Here is a 21178-nt window from a genome sequence, read left to right as displayed (position 1 = left end):
AAGAATACTGGAGTGGCCTGCCATTTCCTTCTCCATTGTTTCCTGTATCTTCTTGTTAATATAGCCAGGTGTGTCTTTTGAACCAAAGTGTTCTGATTTGTTGAAAGAAAACCAGGAGATGAAATAGAGAGACAGCTGTCTGGATATGTCCAAGCTGCTTTGGGGTTCAGAAGAGCACCCAGTGAGGGATGTGTTTTACTGTGGTGAGCCCTAGCATTGATACCTGGATTATTTTATCCTGTTCTATTTAGCTGGACTGGTCCTGAGGCATAGGAAGTTAGAGGTCATGAAATCGGAGGACGGGGAGTAGCAGGTTTGCAGGAGAGAGGGGACAACGTTAACATGCAAGGTTCCCTATGCTAATGGACAGTCTTCCTCCCCAATCAGGTGGATGCTCGCTGACCTGTCACAAGGTGGCCCCACAAGGTTTTGGGGTCCATGTCTGAATGGATTGCTGTAGCCTTCTCTTCTCTCCCTTCGCCCAGTTCCCTGCATCCTAAGACTCGAAGCCAGCACAGGATCTGGAAAAATTACATGTAAGTTTTGACTAAGGTTTCTTTCCTCCAACCAAACAAGGCTAAGAATTTTCTGAGATGATAATAACAAAGTGTCTTGAGAATTATTATTGAGGAAGGGCACAGGGGTTAGACTCTGCCTACGGGTGGTTCCCTAACTCGGTGGATCTTACCCATTATCATGCTTCAGAATCGCCTGGAAGGCTTATGAAAGTCCAGCCTGCTGAAGCTCATGCCCAAGTTACTGGATTCAGGAGATCTAGGGGCCTCTGAGGATTTACTTTACTAACAAATTTCCAGGTGATCCTGATGAGGCTGGTCCAGGGACCCCACTTTGAGAATCACTGCTGTAACTCAAGTGTGACTGAAAGGAGGAATGATAAAGGTAGAAACGTGTATGAAACTAAAATGAAGATATTAATGCTGTACTTAATACATGAACTCAACTCTCAGAAAAGAGACTTTAAGGGTCTTCTCGACACTGTCACCTTTGAAAGTCCATCCAAGTAGATCATTATTCTGTGCCAGCTCAACTCCAGGGCACAAGTACCAGGCTGTCTCTGCCCTTGCCTTTCAACAAGGGTGATTGACAGTGCTGTTAACAGGCTATAGTGACAGCTACCATCTTTTCCCATGGGTCCTCATCATGCTTTGAGACACACTCCAAAGGGAAAATCCTTTTTCTCCTGGGCTAGAAAATATATTGTTTCCTTTCAGAGTGAATCATCCCAGTATGATCCTTCCCCTCATACTCTTAAATGACTTGATTTGCAAAAGGAAGGTGAACTTCTAATCAAAAGTCTAAGCCAGCAAAACCAGTGTTTTGTGGGCTTTTATGTTCTCAGGACTGACATATTTTTAAGATAAGCATGTTACTGTGTTAGCTTTGGGACAAGCCAGTCACCTCTCTGCGGAAGACAAGAACAATTTAGTCCATGTTCATAGAATAAAGTAGAAGAGTTTGACTCAACAACTGTGCACTTGGGTATATGAGAATGCACGTGCTAATGTACACGTGTACCTATGAACCTGTATGAATTTTGTATGTTTCTAAGCTTTCAGTGTACAAGTTCTAACAACATGTTGTTTTTTGTTTCATTGAGTCAATGTGAATGTGAAAATAGTCTGAGTGATGCTGTCTAGGAAATGTTTGAGAAATTTTATGGGCATTTTGAATCTGTGGATAAGCATGGTGAGGTGATTTACAACATTTTACTTGATATGGTTAATGTTATCATTCAAAGCAGCAATTAGGGCTTACAGTTATTTTATTGAAACTCTCTGAAATGGAGAACACTTTAAAAAAAAAAACAAAACTTTTAAAAACTGAGAGTAGTCACTTTTTTTAAATAAAGTGATTGAACAGGACCAGAATGGTTGGCGTGATTTGGCATTGCTTTCATTTTACAGACAAAAAAAACTGATTATCAGAAAGGGTTAAAATAATGGAAGGAAAGAAAGAAGGAAGAAAGGAAGGGCTGCCAAGAATCACATAGAAAGAAGTAGCCAAGGCCACCTGTAAAATTTGAGGGTCCCTGTGCAAGATGAATATGTGCAGTTGCTTTGGAATAGTCACTTTTAATAAAGCATTACGTAATGATACGTAATGAAGGAGCATTACCTGCTACCTAGATGTTAACAAAACCCCAAACCCTGGAGATAGATTTAAGTGCATGCTTTTAAAATAAAAATCACAAAATCAGAAAAATAAGACCAAAAGAGCAAGAGGTGATGAAAGAGTTCTAGAAGGAATTAATTCAGAATTGTCTTCTGGGAGCTGCCCAGAGGGTAACAGGGCTGGTAATCGGGCTGACAGAGTTGTGAGCGAGGTAATTACCTATTATCACTCTACCCTTACAAATGATAACATCTCTGTCAAGCACTAATTGGTTATTCTGCAAAGCATTCTGGGAAGTTTCAGTTTATGAAGTGTCTTCACCATGAAGTAAAAGAAATGGGTTGGATCAAATGTTCCTTCATCTCCCTCCTGCTTTCCTGTGCTGGCACCTGTGAGTGTCCACGGCTACACTTCAGGTTTCCCTGGTGGATGACCTTTGGTGTCAGTCAGTTTAATAACTGCAAGACAAGCCAGGGCAGGTAGAACGCTGCTGTGACACCTTGGGTGACTTGGAACAGAAAACTCCTGCTGGCCCTGGTGCCCCCTTCCTGGCTCCCTCCCTGCAGCCTTGGGTGAAGCGTTCAACACACCAAGTGCCTAGAGCATTTCTGTGAAAGCCATGGGGATTCCCCTGGTGGTCCAGTGATTAAGACTCCGCACTTTCAAGGCAAGGGACATGGGTTCAAGCCCTGGTCAGGGAAATAAAATCCCACATGCCGTGTGGTGTGGCCAATAAGTAAATTTTAAAAATAATAATGTCTTGGCAATTCCCTGGTGGTCCAATGTTTAGGACTTGGCACTTTCACTGCCATGGGCCTGGGTTAAAAAATAAAATTTGAAAAATAAATATTGTGCATTTGGGGACAAGGAGTATATGGGACCCCATGGTGCTTTCCTTTCAGTTTTGCCGTCAACCTAAAACTGCACTAAAACATTTATTAATATAAAAAACTTAACACTAAACAGTATGATGATTCCTCAGAAAATTAAACGTAGAATGACCATGTGTGTGTGCTGTCGCTTCGGTCGTACCCAGCTCTTTGCAACCCTGTGGACTGTAGCCCACCAGGCTCCTCTGCCCATGGAGTTCTCCAGGCAAGAATACTGGAGTGGGTTGCCATTTCCTCCTCCAGGGGATCCTACCAACCCAGGGACTGAACCCATGTCTCCTGCATCTCCTACATTGGCAGGTGGCTTCTTACCACTGTGCCCCCTGGGAAGCCTAGAATGACCGTATGATTCTGCAATTCCACTTCTGGGTATACACTTAAAAGTAGTGAAAACAGAGCCTTGAACAGATACTTGTGCATCCATGTTCATACATCAGTATTCCCAATAGTCCAAAGGTGGAAGCAACTCATTCAACCATGAATGAAGAAAATGTGGAATATGTATACAAGAGAATATTATTTAGTCTTAAAAGTATGAAATTCTGACACATGCTCCAACGTGGATGAAACATGAAGGTACCAAGTGGAATAAGCAAGACACAAAATGACAGATACTGTATGATCCCACTTATGTGATGTACCTAGACTAGTCTAAACCATTGAAAGTATAGAAGGCTGATTTCCAGGGCCTGGGAATAAAGGGGAGAGAGAAGTTAACGTTAATGGGTACAGAGTTTCACTTTGGGAAGATGAAAAATTTCTGGAGATGGATGGTGGTCATGGCTGCACAGTAATGTGAATGGCTTCCCAGGTGGCTCAGTGGTGAAGAACCTGCTTGCCAATGCAGGAGACACAGAAGCTGTGAGTTTGATCCCTGGGTTGGGACGATCCCTTGCAGAAGGAAATGGCAACCTGCTCCAGTATTCCTGCCTGGACAATCCCATGGACAGGGGAGTCTGGCAGGCTACAGTCCATGGGGTCGCAAACAGTCAGATGTGACTTAGCAACTAGAACAACAACTTAATGCCACTGACCTATACTCTTAAAAAATGATTTAAGTCATAAATGTTATGTTGTGTATATTTTACCACACACACACAAAAATACCCTGAATACCAGAATTTACTTTCCTTCTGAGAATACCAGGAAGAACACTAAGTAATGCTTGACAGGAATGCCGTAGTTTGAGTAGGAGGAGGAAGCATAAGTGTCCATATCCCTCACAACTCCCTCAGCCCCAGCACTTCCCGGACACCCTTTGGGCAAAGGTAAGGGCCCTGCAGAATATTAGACTTCAGTCTCAGGAATAGGTTTTCTATTGGGACAAGGACAAATTGGTCCGAAACCACTAGGGAAATTTGTCATCGATAACCGTCATCTCTACTAAAATCTCCTGTACGCATGCAGGAAAGCTGCTTTCCTGGGATGGAGAGGACGTGCACACCCCTGTGCTCCAGTCGTGGTACTGCTGCAGTTCATGTGAATTATGACTTGATTAATCAGTCTGGGTACCACACCCCAGAATGCGTGAATAGTGGAGGCAGTTGACAGGTCTTAGCACTGGAGGCAGACCTGAAGATGGGACCAGGACTTGCCCCAGAGTGAAGCCTAGTAGAAAGTGGAAACTTGGAAAGAAAATTAGTAGCAAATAGATCTCTGGCAACAGGGCTTCTCACTCTAATGCCTGTTTGACATTCTCCCAGTGAAGTGTAGCTTATACCCCATCAGCAAATCTCTGTAATATTGGATATTACTGCACCCATACCTCACAGAACAGCTGTAGAAGTAACATGGAGGCCGGTGAGGAATAAGAAGGATTGAACCCACTGAGTTAGTCCATTTGGGCCCTAATTTGGGGAAAGGAGGTGGATTTTGCTTTTTATTCTGTGTTTCTAGAAAACCAGCCTTGGAGAACCATCAGTGAGTTCTCTTGGGGCCTAGGTAGCCGTGTTTTCCTCAGGCCTCCTTTCCTTTACTATTTTACTTTACTCTTTTCAGTTCCTGCCCTTGAGGTTTGACTAGGGGTTGTAATTCCTAAAGAGCAGTACATAAGGATCCATAGTTTCAAAGAGCTCAAAAACTTCTGAGTTATCCCACATCCTCCTTAAGATATCAGAATCATTTATACCTATGAGCATGCATGTGTATGGGCCTCCGTGGTGGCTCACATGGTTAAGAATCTGCCTGCAATGCGGGAGACCTGGGTTTGATCCCTGGGTTGGGAATATCCCCTGGAGAAAGGAATGGCTACCCATTCCAGTATTCTGGCCTGGAGAATTCCATGGACAGAGGAACCTGGTGGGCTACAGTCCGTGGGGTCACAAAGAGTCAGATACGACTGAACAACTTTCAAAAAGATAATAATAATAAATGCATGTGTGTGAATTATAAACATATATGCATACATAAATGTGTATGTATGTGTTTGGCTCAAGGAAAAAGTATAACCAAAAAAGAATTGAAGTAAAATCATCAAAGTACAGTGGATATAAATCAGTCCTTCATTTCCAACCCAGACATTCCAAACCTGCTTAGAAATACTCTCCATGCTTTTTGAGAACAGGGCATAGCAACAAAAGTTTTGGAGTCAGTTGCTTAGGGAGCTGCTAAGATATCAAACAGTTGGAATGAAATGTTTTTATGGAAAAGAAAATTCAGGGGAGCAAGTCTTAAGAGAGGAGAAGTAAGTGGTTCTTCATCTTTGACATCACATGTAGATACCGGCACCCTAAGCTTGAGTTGAAACAACATGGATATAGATTCTAATCAAAACAAGTTCACCCCAGGAGTTCAGACACCATGATTTTTAGACGGACACCCTGACACAGATTGCCTACAACAATCCCCAGAGGAAAAGACATGAGCTAGAGAAAAACCAACAAAGACCAGCTTTTGGGGGCTCTACTGATCAACTCTTACGGCCCCGAGAATCAGATGTACCTGGATACAGGCACTGAATTCATATTTAGTGATGGCTCAGCTACCTGGAACCCAACTAACCAGAACCCTCAATTAACTAGCCTTGGTACTTCCCACCGCCACTCCACCCCCACCCCTTCTCACACCCCACACCCACCCTACCACACAAGTCCCACTTCCCTTTTTCAGTGATAGAGATTCAGAAAACAAGGTAGTTTTGGTTTAATAAAGTTAGAAATACACCCTGGAGGATATTTGTAGCTGGTAACACTGACCTGCTGATTCACTGAGAATGGTTAGATCCTTTATAAGTAGAAAAAGAAACTGCTTTGGAAAGATTTTGAACAGAAAGCATTTTCTAGCTGTCAATTCCCCAGAAAATTGAAACAAATCAAAAAAGATCTTCTTGTCTTCAAATAGTGTAGTTAACTTAGATCTTATTGTACCTATTTTCATGTCTTAATTGGACTTAGAAAAATATACCATTCATTTTTTTCTTGTGAAACCATGCAAGTTTTGGCTATTACCACCTTTCCAGTACCAGAGTTTAATCTCAGATAATTATTTTTATGCTTATTCTGTATATTCTAGTTGGAGGCTCTCTAAAAGTTGTGATGTTAATGATAAGAATGTTATATAAAATAACTTCATGAACATGTATATTTAGCTCTTATTTTCATTGGGGAAACATTGGCATAGTTTTGAAGCCAATTCTGTTTTTTTTAAGAATGTATGTGATTCTTTGTAACATACTGTCTCACAGTCATGTTCTGTTCAAGGCACCACCAAGATTAATTTGCATTCTCTGCATATACGCTGATGGTACAGGTAGTGGTGATGTAACCAGCGTGGTAATAGACGTGTCCAAATTCCAAAAGGTGTTCACTGTGAGTTCTCGACTCAGCCATGCAAATGACAGAGCTGCTCACCAACTGATGTCAGCTGTAGTACAAATAGTTTGTCAATTTTTTCTCATCATTTCCAATCTGTTGCTTTTTAGAAATAGTTTGTGTGCTCTCTTTTGGATGTGCCCATTGCTCTGTGAGCCATGATTTAACCCAAGGGATAGCTACCCTCTTCCAAAGACACACACATTAAACTGACCACTGTGAGGTCCCTGGCCTATGGAGCTCTGGGGCAGTTGGAGCATGCCCAGACCATGGTCACAGTGAGGAAGGACACTGTTTGCAAAGCTCTGTAGAGTAGCAGTATTCTTAGAGTCCTTGTCATGCTTAACTAGAAAATATAATCTCTTGTTTCTAGCAGATTTTCCCTGTATTTTATGTCTGCTTTGTCACCAGCCCAGGTTACTATAAAGATCCCATGTATTAAGTGTTCTTAGTGACTAGAAAAAACAGAATCAGAAACTAATGAATTGTTTCCTTTTACCAAAATATAATTAGCTTTACTTTCCCAATTATGACAGTAATACATGCTTATGATACAAAATTTATAAAATAGCAGAATAGAATAAAGAAAATAAGTCACTTTTAATCCAGCTACCCAAATGCAACCTACCTGTTAACTCCTACTTTTCTGTGTTTTTCCAGACTTCTTTCCTTTCGTCAACCAATTCCAAATTGACAAGCAGTACTCTGGACTGCTGCCATCCCACAAATTGGTGGAATTCAGAAATGATAACTTTGTTATCATTTTATAGGACAGTGATCTCCTAGTTGCTTATTTTTCTCCCTTCAAATTACATTCATCAACTCTTACAAGAACAGATACCTCTGTAGACTCACCAGTGTCTTTATCAAGTGGAAACTGTTACTAACTTCTTTTTTCCATTTCTGGATTCCGTCAGTAAATAAGATTTTTGAGTGACCCTACAATATCCTAGTTGAGCCTTGGGAATGATAAAAGAAAGATTTAATGTGGTCCCAGATGGTTTTAGTGTTAGGTCAATTGGTTGTGTTATAGATAGGTAAAATTTTGTAATTGATACACTATAAGACAATTTGGCAGAAGGGGGAAAGGTTGATGGGCCAGATTCCCCACCCCTATTCCCCAACCATATTCCAAACAATATGGACTCCAATAAAATTCTAATTTTATATTCAAATATAGCCCTTTCTGTGCTATGAACCAGAGAGTTTTCCTTTGCATCATTTGTCATTGTTGTTCAGTCACTAAGTCGTGTCCAACTCTTTGCGACCCCATGGAGTGCAGCACACCAGGCTTCCCTGTCCTTCACTATCTCCTGGAGTTTGCTTAGACTCATGTCCATTGAGTCACTGATGCCATCCAACCGTCTCATCCTCTGTCACCCCTTTGTCCTCCTGCTCTCAATCTTTCCCAGCATCAGAGTCTTTTCCAGTGAATCAGCTCTTTGCATCAGGTGACCAAAGGATTGGAGCTTCAGCTTCAGCATCAGTCCTTCCAATGAGTACTCAGGGTGGATTTCCTTTAGGATTGAGTGGTTTGATCTCCTTGCTGTCCAAAGGACACTCAAAGAGTCTTCTCCAGCACCACAGTTCAAAAGCATCAATCCTTCAGTGCTCAGTCTTCTTTATGGTATCCCTCTTCAGAGAAGCATCTCTTCAGATTCCTCTGGTGTGGTGTTCAGTCTGTGGTGTGGGTTGTGCTGAGTATCTGTGTGCTTCCCTTTGGAGAGACGTCAACTTTGGATCAGGATGAATCCTGACTCTTAGCCAAATTTAGGAAGGGCTTTGAACACTGAGACACAACCCAGATTAAAATGAAGGGGATTGTTAAAGGAATCGCCTGAGGAAAGCTGTAGGAATGTCATCCACAAACATTAATGTCAATGGAATATTAAATGTATAGTAAACAGCTGCTGGAAGAGATTTTATGTTTCAAAAGTTATCTGGGGACTTCCCTGGCAGCCGATCCAATGGTTTAAGACTGTATTTCCAATGTGGTGGAGTAGGGGTGGGAGGAGGTCAGATTTAATCCCTGGTCGAGGAATTAAGATCCTACATGCCACGCAGCACAGCTAAAAAATAAAAAATAAAATTTTTAAATGATCCATATTAGACATTGTGTGTAATGAGGTCTCATCATCGTTTGTATAAGCCTTAGGTTCTTAATAGCAGTTTTTTCTAGGTTCTTTCCTCTGCTTCCCTTCACATCCTTTGTGTCCTAGTATATAATAGGGATACAGTGTGCTGACTTGAATTAAAATTTCTGTGCTATGGCTCTTGCATGACAGATGAACAAATGTGCCGAGCTCAGTGTATATTCTGCTTCCTTCCGACAGTAGTCGAAAGATGCCTTCTTCTGACGACAGTCGAAAGATGCTTTGGTAAATTGTGTGGAACGCCCGAGTCGGGTACCAGTGTGGGAAGTGGTCTGCAGTGCCTTGATCCTCCCTTGGAGAAGGAGATGCTTGTGTGGATACTGAGCACTCAGTTCCCTACCTTCGGTTTCGATTTGACCTCCTCACTTCCCTGAGTCACGGCGTTCGCTCATCAGCGACAGGCATGTCTCAGAAACCTGAGACTGTCCCTCGGACTGTTTGTGACACTGTCTCTGAAATTTCCCGTGACACGAACAGCCAGCATTTGTCGTCAAACTTCAAAAACTTTTAGTTGGTTTGCAGTTGACATTGAGATTAACTTTCTCTAACCTAAACTAGTGAAAACTAAAACACTGCTCACCACATGAAAGTTTTGCTTTCGCTGCGTTCAGACCCCTCCCACCCTGTCACAGCACAGTCATTTGGAGTCTAGTGTGGGGAGGTGTGGTTGTACCTCAGTCGTGGATGACCCACTTTTTCGTAACACTTAATTACCCATGTTTTTACAACAGCAGTCAGAGATCTGATGCTAGTGGACTCTAACCCCTCAAAGATTTTCTGATCCATCTCATCAGCACTGCTCTGGGAAGAAGGTGTGAGCTCTGCAGGGCGCGAGTAGCTACCGGGGATGACAACATTTCCTCTAGTTTCTGGATAATGAGCAAGTGCACAGGTAAAGATGCCTTTCTCAGTGTTGACTCTCTTCGTGTCTTCATTATTTGGTGGAACTGACTTTTAAATATTAATCCCTGTCTGCGTGTGTTTGCTTCTGTGCTTTGCGGAGGGTTCAGGGGATCAAGCATTCAGATTGGTACCCTGGGACTTTAATAACTTAACTTTTCATGAAAAGTCTAAAGAGATGGTGATCAAAAATAGACTCTCATCTCTATCCTCTCTATGCCCCCAGAAACATCCTCTTCCTCAATTTTTTTTTCTTATTGCTCTCAAGGTGGGTTTTTTCAACATCAGCAGCTCTGCTCGGCAGCGAGAGTTCATGCTTGGTGAGCTGAGGGTTTGGGGGGTGAGTGGATGGAGCAGACAGAGACAAAAATGCACAGAAGGGAAGGGAGATGGCAAGGAGATGCTGTGTCCCAGTGAGTGCTGGCTCTCAGCACCCCAAGAGCAGATTTAGGATAGGAACTATTGCTATAACTTTGGCAAGATCATTCCTGACAGCCTGCTCCGTTCTAGAAACGTTTACGTTTCTGATGTCCCTTTGTTCATTTGAGGAACTTTTAAAACACTGTCCTTATTGCAAAACAAGATGTTGTAGGTATCATCTGCCTGAATTTACAGAACCCTTTTGGGGGTATGTTTCTTTGCTGGAAGCTGGTTGCCAGGCGGCAGGTGACAGGGTGGTGGCGGTGCCTGGCGGATCACGCTTGCCAAAGCACCGTCCGCCCTGCCACCGTGCAGTCTTTGAAAATGCCCAGAGATAAGTCAACGTTGTTTTCCCTGAAAGTCCTGATACAGAAAAAGAATGAAAGTACAAACACTAACTGGAAAAAATGTCACATATTTTAGCCACTTTGCATCCCTTGTTAGGACGAACCCTGGGTTGGGTTTTTTTTTTCTTTTTTCTTTTTTCACATTTGTGGACTTGTGCGGTAGGTGGAGCAGTGTGGGTGGCCCAGAAAAAGTAGCGGTTAGAATAAGATTTTCCATTTATTGCCCTTTTGTGCATGGCTAAAAATAAGATTCATACAAATCAGAATATGTAATGCAGGCACAATCACTCTGTTAATTCTGATGACTGGCTTGCCCGCATCTTTGCATCTGTCTGGTAAGTGGTGCGTTGGGAGGAATAAATGTGTCTCTCTGTTTAAGCAGCAAAAAGTTGGCCACATTTGGGCACTGTGTGTCTACCTATGATAGTTGATCAGCATTTTCCCCTCCTGAAGAAAGAAAGACACAACTCACACATAAGCAAATTGTGTCGGCAGAAGGTTGCAAGAAATAGTGACAGGATCCTTGAATCATTTTTTGAGAAGTAATTGCCTTGTTTGAAATGCCATTTAACAACATCCATCTCTTTGGCTCAATGTTAGAAAGTTGTATCTTGTAGACCCAGAGAACAGCAACAGGAGGATTCCTTAGTGGTGGTGCAGAGAGATTGGAGGACTTTTTTGATTGTGTAGGGACAGGGTGCTGGGGAGAGGGGACCAGGGATGGGCACCGACCTGCTCTATGCACAGATGTCGGAGGGCAGTTAACCAAGTGAAAACTCCCCTTCATCTGCCAGCCAGGTCTCCTGCAACCACAGTAAGGGGTAACGTGTCTGTCTGTGGCTACAGGAAATACCAGACAGAAAGAAGTGGTGTCAACCTTCACAGGGAAATTTGCAACTCCGTGATCCCAGCCATGGTGCTGTCCCCGTGCTACTGGCTGAGTGGCTGTGGCATTTCCAAAGAATGAGGGTGTCTGCAAGTGAAGAGAGTGTCTGCTGAAGCCTTTCAGTTTGATGTCACTTGGGAAATAGGATGAGTCAAGAGGGCAGTCATTCCAGAAGCCTCTGGAAACTGAAGACTACAAATCATATTCCCCACTCGTTGTCTCCAGGCTCAGCAGATGGTGAGGAGGGATGGTTAATGTGAGACCAGAACTTTGGGAAACAAGAGGACTAATCAGCATCAGATCTTCACTTAGCTACCTGTTGACCTTGATCTCTTCATTGAACCTCTCCTAGGCCTGGATGTCTTTAATTAAAAACTGAAACAGGGGGAGTGCCTACCTCAGAGGGTGGTGGTGGGGAGTGAACGAGATAACATACTTGAAGCACAGAGCCAGCACTCAGTAAAAGGATGGTGGTGATGCTTATTCATGCTGTTGCATCATACAAATGTGGTGGAGAATTTCAGGGCATTTGGCGGTTCCCTATTCTGCTTGGAGTACACATTTTGGAATTAAATGGACACAAGATCATCCTCTTGTTAACTGTTTCTCAATCAGAAGGCTACAGGTCATTTACAAATAATTTGGTTCTTCATAGGCTACTACTGTCGCTTTTGGGGTCTCGGTTTTTTATTTTGCCATTAAATTAGCACCATGAAAGCCTCTCTTTCATCTTAAGGTGAGCACTGTGTTGAGCATAATCAGTTATTTTTGCCTTCCCACTCAATTTATTTCAGCGTGAATATTTCAGTTCTGACATCTGTGCACATTCACTGTAATACCTGCTGATGTACATCATGAAAGAGAGAGTGCTAATGTTGTAATCAAGGAAGGTTTTAAGTATTTCAGTTGGGAATGGGCAAAACTTGAGGAGCAATTAGCTTCCATGGTGGTAGAATTCCCTATAGAAAATATCACATCTGTTGTCATTCTGGTTACTGATCAATCCTGTAGATAACCAGATGGTGACAAGCAGAAAAGAACTCCTGTTGCTTCTTTTTAGTATTTTTTGCAAATTATTTTCTCTTGAATGTAATGTATATCTAGCCTTCTAGGAGTCTTTTTCTGCCCACCAAAGTTTTTCATTAAGTAAATATATTGTGTATTTCATAATCAGGTCATCATTGTAGGTATCACTTAACCTTTTTGGTTAACCTTTAGTATTACATGTAAAGAGTTACATACATCAGATTCTTCAGCTTCCTCCATGACCTTCCTGGGATTCAGTTTCTTCATTTATCAAGTTAAAAAAAAGACATTATGACTGCACCCTGACTTGCCCTCACCAGGGACCTGACAAGAAGTGATAAATGAGACTAAGGAGCTAAGGAATTAAAACACGGTACAGGTATAAAGCAGTGATGGCTTGATTTCATCACTTGATGTATTTTGCTAGTTTTAAAAATTCTTCTCTCCAAATTTTCCTTTTCATGATCTGTCCTACCACTTCAGTCATGGGTACAACCTTTGATTTGTAGTATATATGTTAGCATCATCACTGGATTTTCTGGATTTTTCATGTTAGGGACCCTATCAGTCCAGTGAGCTGGAGACATTTCTCAGGTTGACTAAACAGGCAAAACCTCTCTTTCATTAGAATGGTACCCACGGAACAGACTTATGAATCTGGTGGGGCAGGAGCGGGGGGGCAGGGTAGGGGAGAGGTTGCCAGTGGAAGGATAGGGTGGAATATATGGAGAGAGTAACAGGGAAACATGCATTACCATACGTAAAATAGATAACCAATGAGAATTTGCCTTATGACTCGGAACTCAACCTGGGGCTCTGTAACAGCCTAGAGGGATGGGATGGGGGAGGGAGGTGGGAAAGAGGTTCAAGAGGGAGAGGACATATGAATACCTATGGCTGATTTATGTTGATACTTGACAGAAACCAACACAATACTGTAAAGCAATTATCGTGCACTTAAAAATAAATAAACTTTTTTTAAAAAGGAAGGATGGTACCCAGATTCTTTCAGTGCATCCAGACATTGCTGCTTTTTCCACTTTTTTTTTTTCTGTTGAGTGAAATGGAAAAATGCTTTTCAGGCAGAGCAAATCATTCTAGAAGACTAACAAGTTCCTAGCATCACGGATACAGCTTCCCTCCCCTCCATGAACACACACACTCCCCATTATCTTTGCCTGTCTTATTGTACTTTGCCACAGACCGAAGTTTCTATAAAAATGGTAGGCAAAAGGAGGTGATAAATTAGGCTCTGGGTCTGATTTCCTCCCACACCTTCTTAAGGGATGAGATTCTGAAATTCATCTCGTTGATATACCGCCTGCTTCTTCCTTCATAACAGCCAGTTTTAACCTATCCTTCATGTGCAATTTGAGGGTACTGGCCAGGCTGGGCTCATTATTCCTTTGGTTGAATAATGTAAAGCATTTGCAATGGAGATTTGCTCTAATGATGTATTTTAAGTGCATGTCCATGTTGTTGGTTTAATGCACTCAGTCATGGAATGCTTTAGTTTATTGCTAATGGATGAATCCTCAGGAAAATCGGCATTTTCAATCGGATTGACATTTGGAGTGAGAAATAGAAATCTAATGAGAGCATTTCAACCAAGGTTTGTAATTAGGGCTGAATGGAGTAAATTTGTCCATGCGCACCCCAGAAGGGCACCGTGGAAGGTGAAATTGCTCACTCTGCTGCGAATGAGGCACGAGGGCCAATGGATCAGTGTCAGGCCACGACACTGTGGAGTATAAATGATACTGTCACCAAGTGCTGCACAGGGTATCAAGGGAATTCCACTCCAGTAAATTACATTACTCAGACCTGAAGGCATTGTGCTGGAATGAGAGGAGGGAAGAGAAGGCTGTCAGCACCCTGCGGAAGATATTACAGAGCTGGCTGCAGGGGTGGACGTCACTGGTTTCCATTATACCTGGAGATTCTGTGTCCTTTGTTAATTAGTTTTCAGAGGTTACAAATGGGTACATGTGAAAGCAGTCGTGTCTCCTGGGGTATAGGTTTCAATTGACCACAAGGGAGTAAATGCAAGTTAATTTGTATAAACTGGTTAGTGCTTGATTCTCTTTCTTGTCATTTGTAGTTGGTGATACTACATGTTCATCTATGATCTAGCCCTTGTCTTATCTTGTTTTGGGGCTGATCCAAAAATATTGGGTTGGCCAAAATGTTCGTCCAGGTTTTTTGATAACAGCTTATGGGGACCGAATGGAGTTTTTGGCCAACCCAGTACATTAGGGGGATGTAACCATTCTGTCTGTAATATTGCTTTATTTTCCCCCACCCCTGGCTTCATAGAAACATGCATTTCTTTCATCCTCTTCTAACATATCTTTCCCCTCATCACCTTCTATCCCTAAGGGCAACAAATTGTACCTGCACCTAACATTTCATTTCGTGAAAGAATTCCAAGTGAAGAACAGTTGATTCCTCAAGTGCAGTTTGTGGCAAAAAAAAAAAAAAACTTTTTTCACTTCTTCTATTTTCTTTTATTCCCCTGCAGTGAAGTGAGGCTTCACTTTTGGGGAAAAATATTAGGAGAAGAACATAAGAGAATCAATTATATGGCTGCCTTCTTTGTCATGTTGGATGTGTTCGGGGGACTTTGTCCACTTTGACCTCCAGTGCCAGTTCTTTAAAAAGCCAGACCAAGCGCTCTGGAGTTACACGGTTGCCTCTTAATCAGAAAGCAGATGTCCTCTCTGAGTGGATAGAGATGTAAAACTACATCCATTCTGACTTTCTTCTTTTTTTTTTTTAATTTCAATATTTTTTTATTTTAATTTTATTTTATTTTTAAACTTTACATAATTGTATTAGTTTTGCCAACTGACTTTCTTAAATCCATGTAACACTTTGTCTTTAGTGAAGTAAACCTGATAAGCATCTCTGATAGTCTGTTAACAAGGAGAATGCATGGTATACTACAGAAATGTCTCTAAAAGGCTTCCAAACAGCAAATTTTAAGCAACCTTTGTGAAACAGAAAATGCAGATAGCAATGAAAATAATTCCTTGAGTTTGACTTTTATTCTTTCTAAAATAATACTCCATCAATATCAGGGTATCGCAATTTAGTCTTTATTTTGTAGCCATCGTTGCAATCTTATTTTGTTCATCCAAGCATAAAATTAGTAAAACCAAGATACTTGGAAAACTAGTTTTGAGGGTAGATAGGAGAAGGCAATGGCAACCCACTCCAGTACTCTTGCCTGGAAAATCCCATGGACGGAGGAGCCTGGTAGTCTGCAGTCCATGGAGTCATGAAGAGTCGAACACGACTGAGTGATTTCACTTTCCACTTTTCACTTTCATGCATTGGAGAAGGAAATGGCGACCCATTCCAGTGTTCTTGCCTGGGGAATCCCAGGGACTGGGGAGCCTGGTGGGCTGCCGTCTATGGGGTTGCACAGAGTTGGACATGACTGAAGCGGCTTAGCAGCAGCAACAGCAGCAGCAGCAGGAGAAAGCTTGGTTCATGAAAAGATGGTTGATATTTCTGTTTTATGTAAGGTACCACCACTTTAATGACGTTTTTTTAAATTTTGTTAGTTGATGATTCTAAAGTAATCATTGAGTATAAAGGCATGGTATAGAATGTCTTAGCATCATGTGTCATCCTCAGCACACAAGGACTATGCTTACAGACGTTGCTTCGTTTACTTAAGTGACACAAAAAGGCTGGGACTATGTGAGAAATGAGAGTCTCTCCCTAAATAAATTCCCTAGAATTTTTCTGCCTTTGTATTATGTCCATTTTGACAGTAGTGTGTACCTTAGGTCTTCTGTTTTCTTTTCATTCATGCCATCGTTTGGGAGATGCCATGTGTTTCGTTGTTGGCCCCAATAATATACATATGACGTGTTTCTTTGTCCCAGCCTTTGATGCAGCATGCTATCAAAGTACATTTTTTGAGTTTTTCTGAATTGAATTCTGATGGAAGGTGTTTAACAGTACCTAAAACATGGCTGGTTTAGATGCTCCTCCAATCTGTAGAGGTTCCTTTGTTCCTGCCTACTTATCCATGTCTGGTTATAGTCTCTCTCTCTCTATTTTTTTTACATTAAAATTGGAAAGGGACAGGGGGAGCTCCTTAGGAGAAATAGGTCTGTGGAGAATTGTGAATCCTCATTCAGAAGCTATTCTTAGTTCTGAGAAATATAATGAACTTGAGCTTTGGGTCCTGCTGTATCTCCCATGAATGATCTTGCCATCGTCATCACCTCTCCCCTTGATTATGTTTTCCCCAAAGACTACTGGTATCTTTCCGCTAATATTCTGAATGGAGCATCTCCCAAGGAAAACATATCTTGGAAGGAATTGGGTCTGTTATCCAAAAGGCCCACCTCTAAGTTTACTTATGGTTTTTTTTAATTAATTAATTTATTTTTGCTGTGCTAGGGCTTCGTTGCTGCAAGGGCTTTACTCTAGTTGCAGCCAGGGAGCTATTCTCCAGTTGCTGTATACAGGCTTCTCATTGCAATGGCTTCTCTTCTTGCAAAGCACAGGCTCTAGGGCATGTGGGCTTCCGTACTTGCAACTCCTGGACTCTAGAGCACAGATTTGATACCTGTGGCGCATAGGCTCAGTTGCTCTGAGGTATGTGGGGTATTCTGGATCAGGGATTGAACCCGTCTCCTGCATTGGCGGGCAGATTCTTTACCACTGAGCCACCAGGGGAGCTTGGATGATTCTTTATTATTATGTATTTATCTCTGGCTGTATTGGGTCTTCGTTGCGGCACACAGGCTTCTCTCTAGGTGTGGCACTTGGGCTCCAGAGTGCATGGGCTCCATAGTTAGGACGCCCAGGCTTGGCTGACCCACAGCATGCGGGATCCTAGTTCCCCAATCAGGAACTGAACCCACATCCCCTACACTGGAAAGTGGATTCTTAACCACTGGACCACCAGGGAAGTCCCCTACTGGATGAGTCTTAATTGTTCTATGAAGTACATCTATCTTGCATTACCTTGAAGTCTGCTGTGTCGAAGAAACTTTTCCAGAGATCTTGATTTCCTTGTCAGAAGTCAGCCCATTAATGTTAGCACTTCACTTAACAGGATCGTTATGGTGTTTCCAACTGACAACAGCTGCCACACACTCCAGGTTCCCTAGTTCCCAGTGCTGCAGAAAAAGAGACTTTTGTTCTGACTTGATGAGAAAAAAAATGCAAACAACAACACCAGCCCTACCACCAGAGATCCTATGAAGACATGTTCAAATGAACAATAAGGCCGTTTGTTCACAGATGACATAAGGATATAAGAATTTAAACAATAAGACCTCTTGTGAAATGTGGCAGAATATGCCCCACAAACGTTGTGAAGTTCTCTGTCTCAGGGAAGCCAGTTTTTACACAGGCTTCAAAAAACCCATTAACGTATAAAGCACCTTTTAAAAGAGAAAAGAAAATCACTTGTCTCACTATAACATTAAAGCAATTTCTGTTCCGAGGAAAGCTAAAATGCATTCATTTATAGAAAGTACATGCACTGTAATTTATAAAAAGTATAGTACTCTACTAGGGAGTATAGTGCCTCTTCCCTCTTTGGCCTGAAATGGGAAATCCATCATGTGGTCAAGACCTTTCTTCCTTTGAAGAGTATTTATTTCTTAAAAAAAAAAAATCCTTAAATCGCTTAGATTCAAGATGAAGTTTGCTTGACAATAATTCTCTTAAATTCTCTAACACCGATATACTTTTTGTTTTTCTCTTCTTCTTCTGGGACCCCTCTATGGACGAGAATAGAGACACAGACGTAAAGAATGGACTTATGGACACGGCGGGTGAAGGCAGGTTTGGGACGAATTGAGAGAGGAGCATTGAAATATATACACTACCATGTGTGAAATAGATAGCTAGTGGGAAGCTGCTGTATAACACAAGGACCCCAGCCTGGTGCTCTGTGACAATCTAGAGGGGTGGGTGGGAGGGAGGTTCAAGAAAGAGCCGCATATATATACTTATGGCTGGTTTGCATCATACAGCAGAGACCAACACAATGTTGTAAGGCAATTATCCTCCAATTAAAAATGTTTTAAAAAATGAATTTTGAATAAAAGCCTTTGGACATTGGTGGAACATGGGGAGGGAATTATTCTGCTTTAAAGAAAAATTTTTAATTACTTTTATCTGAACCTTATCCCCCCGCCCCTTTTTTTTTGCCTTGCACTTTTAAGGAAGGTTTGGTGTATTTGTAAACCCTAACAGGATGCTGACAGAGAAATGCAGAGATTTCCTTGTCAGCTTAGATCAGGATCTCTAATGATGCCCCTGAATTATTCCTATCTTGATGATTCTGATGCTTAAAATGTGACCTTCCTATTTCAATAAAGAAAAAAAAAGTTACATTCCAGGAAAACTCAGAGAGGAGAAAAAAACACACAATTTAACTGGCCAGAGGTGCTCCAAAGATTTTCAAGTATTTGCAGATGGATATATATACAGCATCCTTGCAGAATCCTCTTAATTGAAGAAATGTTTCATCTCTATCTCTGTTGACAGAAAAGATTGCCTACTGATAATTGCTTTGCTTAAGTGTCTGATAATATGCCAGGAATGAGAGCATTCTGTGTTAGGTCATCTTTAATTATGCATGTACCACCTGTCAGCTCTAAATCTACCAGATTACATCCTCGTGAAGTCAGTTTGGGGATGGTTGGAGGGAAGCCGGGGTAATCTCTTTTAGAAACAACAAAAATAGAGAGGAGTAAACATGGCTTATAACCCACAGCTTTTTTTAAGGAGCCTCACTTATCTTCATTGTTCCTGGGCAGGAGTAAGCTCTTGGTGCAACTGAAAGACTCGCCCAACCTACCTCGAGTGGTGATAAATTGCTGGGTGAGAGGGCGGTAGTCCCATCTGTTGCATTTCCTTTTTGCTCCCTCTCGTCACTGTAAATGAGCCAGGGAAAAGCTCAGAAACATTTTTTATAAGCTATGTGAGGACAGGAAATATGTTAACGATGTTAGATTTCCTACATTTCAGGTTTTTTTTTTTTTTTTTAGTTGGTTGGCTTTTTTTAGAAGGACAAATGTGGGTTGGAAATAATGCTGTTCCCCTCTGTCAGCTTGTGGTAGTTTTATTCTCACTTTTCAGGGTTGTTTGGGACTTTCTGGTAGGATGTTTAGGGTTCTTTTACTGAAGGTTCTGTTCCCTCTTCTATGCTTTCATAGCATCATGGATTTATGAAGAGTGTCCCTCTTTGTTCACCTGTCAGAGGTGACAGGGAAGCCTTGAGATACTGTGCACTCCCTACAGAGGAGGAGGTTGGACTCAGCAAGGGGCTGAAGGCAGAGAAGGGATAAGTGGACAGAAACAGCAGGTGTGTGTGATGACACACCGAGCCTGACTGCCCTCCAACCTGAGAAAACTGCCTCCATAAGAGTTTGTAAATTATAACCTTAGAAACGAGAATTTGGCATCCTGAAATGCGTTATTCCAAACTCTGCTGCCTCGAGGCACTGAAGAGAAACCAGATCGGCTCATAAACAGGTGAAGACCAGCACCCCTGTGCTGTTCTGTCAGACACCATGGTCCAGCTCATGGCCCTGAAGGACCCCTTGGCTGCCTTCTTATACTTGAGGCACCACTTTTCTGACAATACATTTGATGAAGGACAGAGACTCCATGAACAGGGATCAGGATTGGAAAAGCCATCAGAGAGTGTGTGAAGGAACTAAACAGAGTTAGCTTGGAGAAGAGAAAAAGAAGGAGACACACAATAGCTGTATTTAGATGCACAAAAGACTTGATTATTCCAGAAAAAGCAGAACCAAAAGGTGTAAGCTATAGAGAAAGTGATTTAGACTCAGAACAAACATTTTATTGGAACTAGCACTACCCCACAGTGAAATCAGTGGCTCCATTTGGAACAATGAACCCCTTTTCCACCTCCTTTTACTAGAATAAAAATCGTTATAATCCACTCCAGTACTCTTGCCTGGCAAATCCCATGGACGGAGGAGCCTGGTAGCCTGCCGTCCATGGGGTCACTAGGAGTCGGACACGACTGAGTGACTTCACTTTCACTGTTCACTTTCATGCATTGGAGAAGGAAATGGCAATCCACTCCAGTGCTCTTGCCTGGAGAATCCCAGGGACGGGGGAGCCTGGTGGGCTGCCGTCTATGGGGTCGCACAGAGTCGGACACGACTGAAGTGACTTGGCAGTAGCAGTATGGGGTCGCACAGAGTCGGACACGACTGAGTGACTTCACTTCACTTTTTGGACCTGTTAACAGACAAGAGGCAATGAACATGAGCTTGGGCAAACTCCAGGAGTTGGTGAGGGACAGAGAGGCCTGGTGTGGAGTCGAAAAGAGTCAGACACAACTGAGCAACTGAACAACAAGAACAACAATAGACAAGATTAGGGCCTCCACTGTGGCTCAGTGGTAAAGAATCTGCCTGCAGTGCAGGAGATGTGGGAGACACATGGGTTTGGTCCCTGCATGGGAAGATCCCCTGGAGGAGGAAATGGCAACCCACTCCAATATTCTTGCCTGGGAAATCCAATGGACAGAGGAGCCTGGCGGGCTACAGTCCATGAGGTTGCAAAGAGTTGGACAGGACTGAGTGACTAAACAACCTAA

General features: G+C 42.2%; 1 protein-coding gene across 5 annotated transcripts in view; it reads left to right on the top strand.

Annotated features, from left to right (window-relative positions):
* BACH2 (BTB and CNC homology 1, basic leucine zipper transcription factor 2) overlaps positions 1-21178 on the top strand; it is a 307416-nt gene that overhangs the window by 144406 nt on the left and 141832 nt on the right. The window contains exons 1-2 of one of the 5 annotated variants that reach the window (XM_010834721.1): positions 3-68; positions 388-536. The exons of 2 other annotated variants lie outside the window; for them this stretch is intronic. The gene's annotated coding sequence lies outside the window, so the exon portion shown is untranslated. Of the gene's footprint in view, positions 1-2; positions 69-387; positions 537-8458; positions 9878-21178 lie in introns of those variants that run through there. 2 more of the 5 variants (XM_010834719.1, XM_010834720.1) reach the window with 2 other exon arrangements.

This window comes from Bison bison, unplaced genomic scaffold, assembly GCF_000754665.1.
Source record: "Bison bison bison isolate TAMUID 2011002044 unplaced genomic scaffold, Bison_UMD1.0 scf7180017864035, whole genome shotgun sequence".
NCBI lineage: Eukaryota > Metazoa > Chordata > Mammalia > Artiodactyla > Bovidae > Bison > Bison bison.
This window is presented reverse-complemented; position numbering and strand designations above follow the sequence as displayed.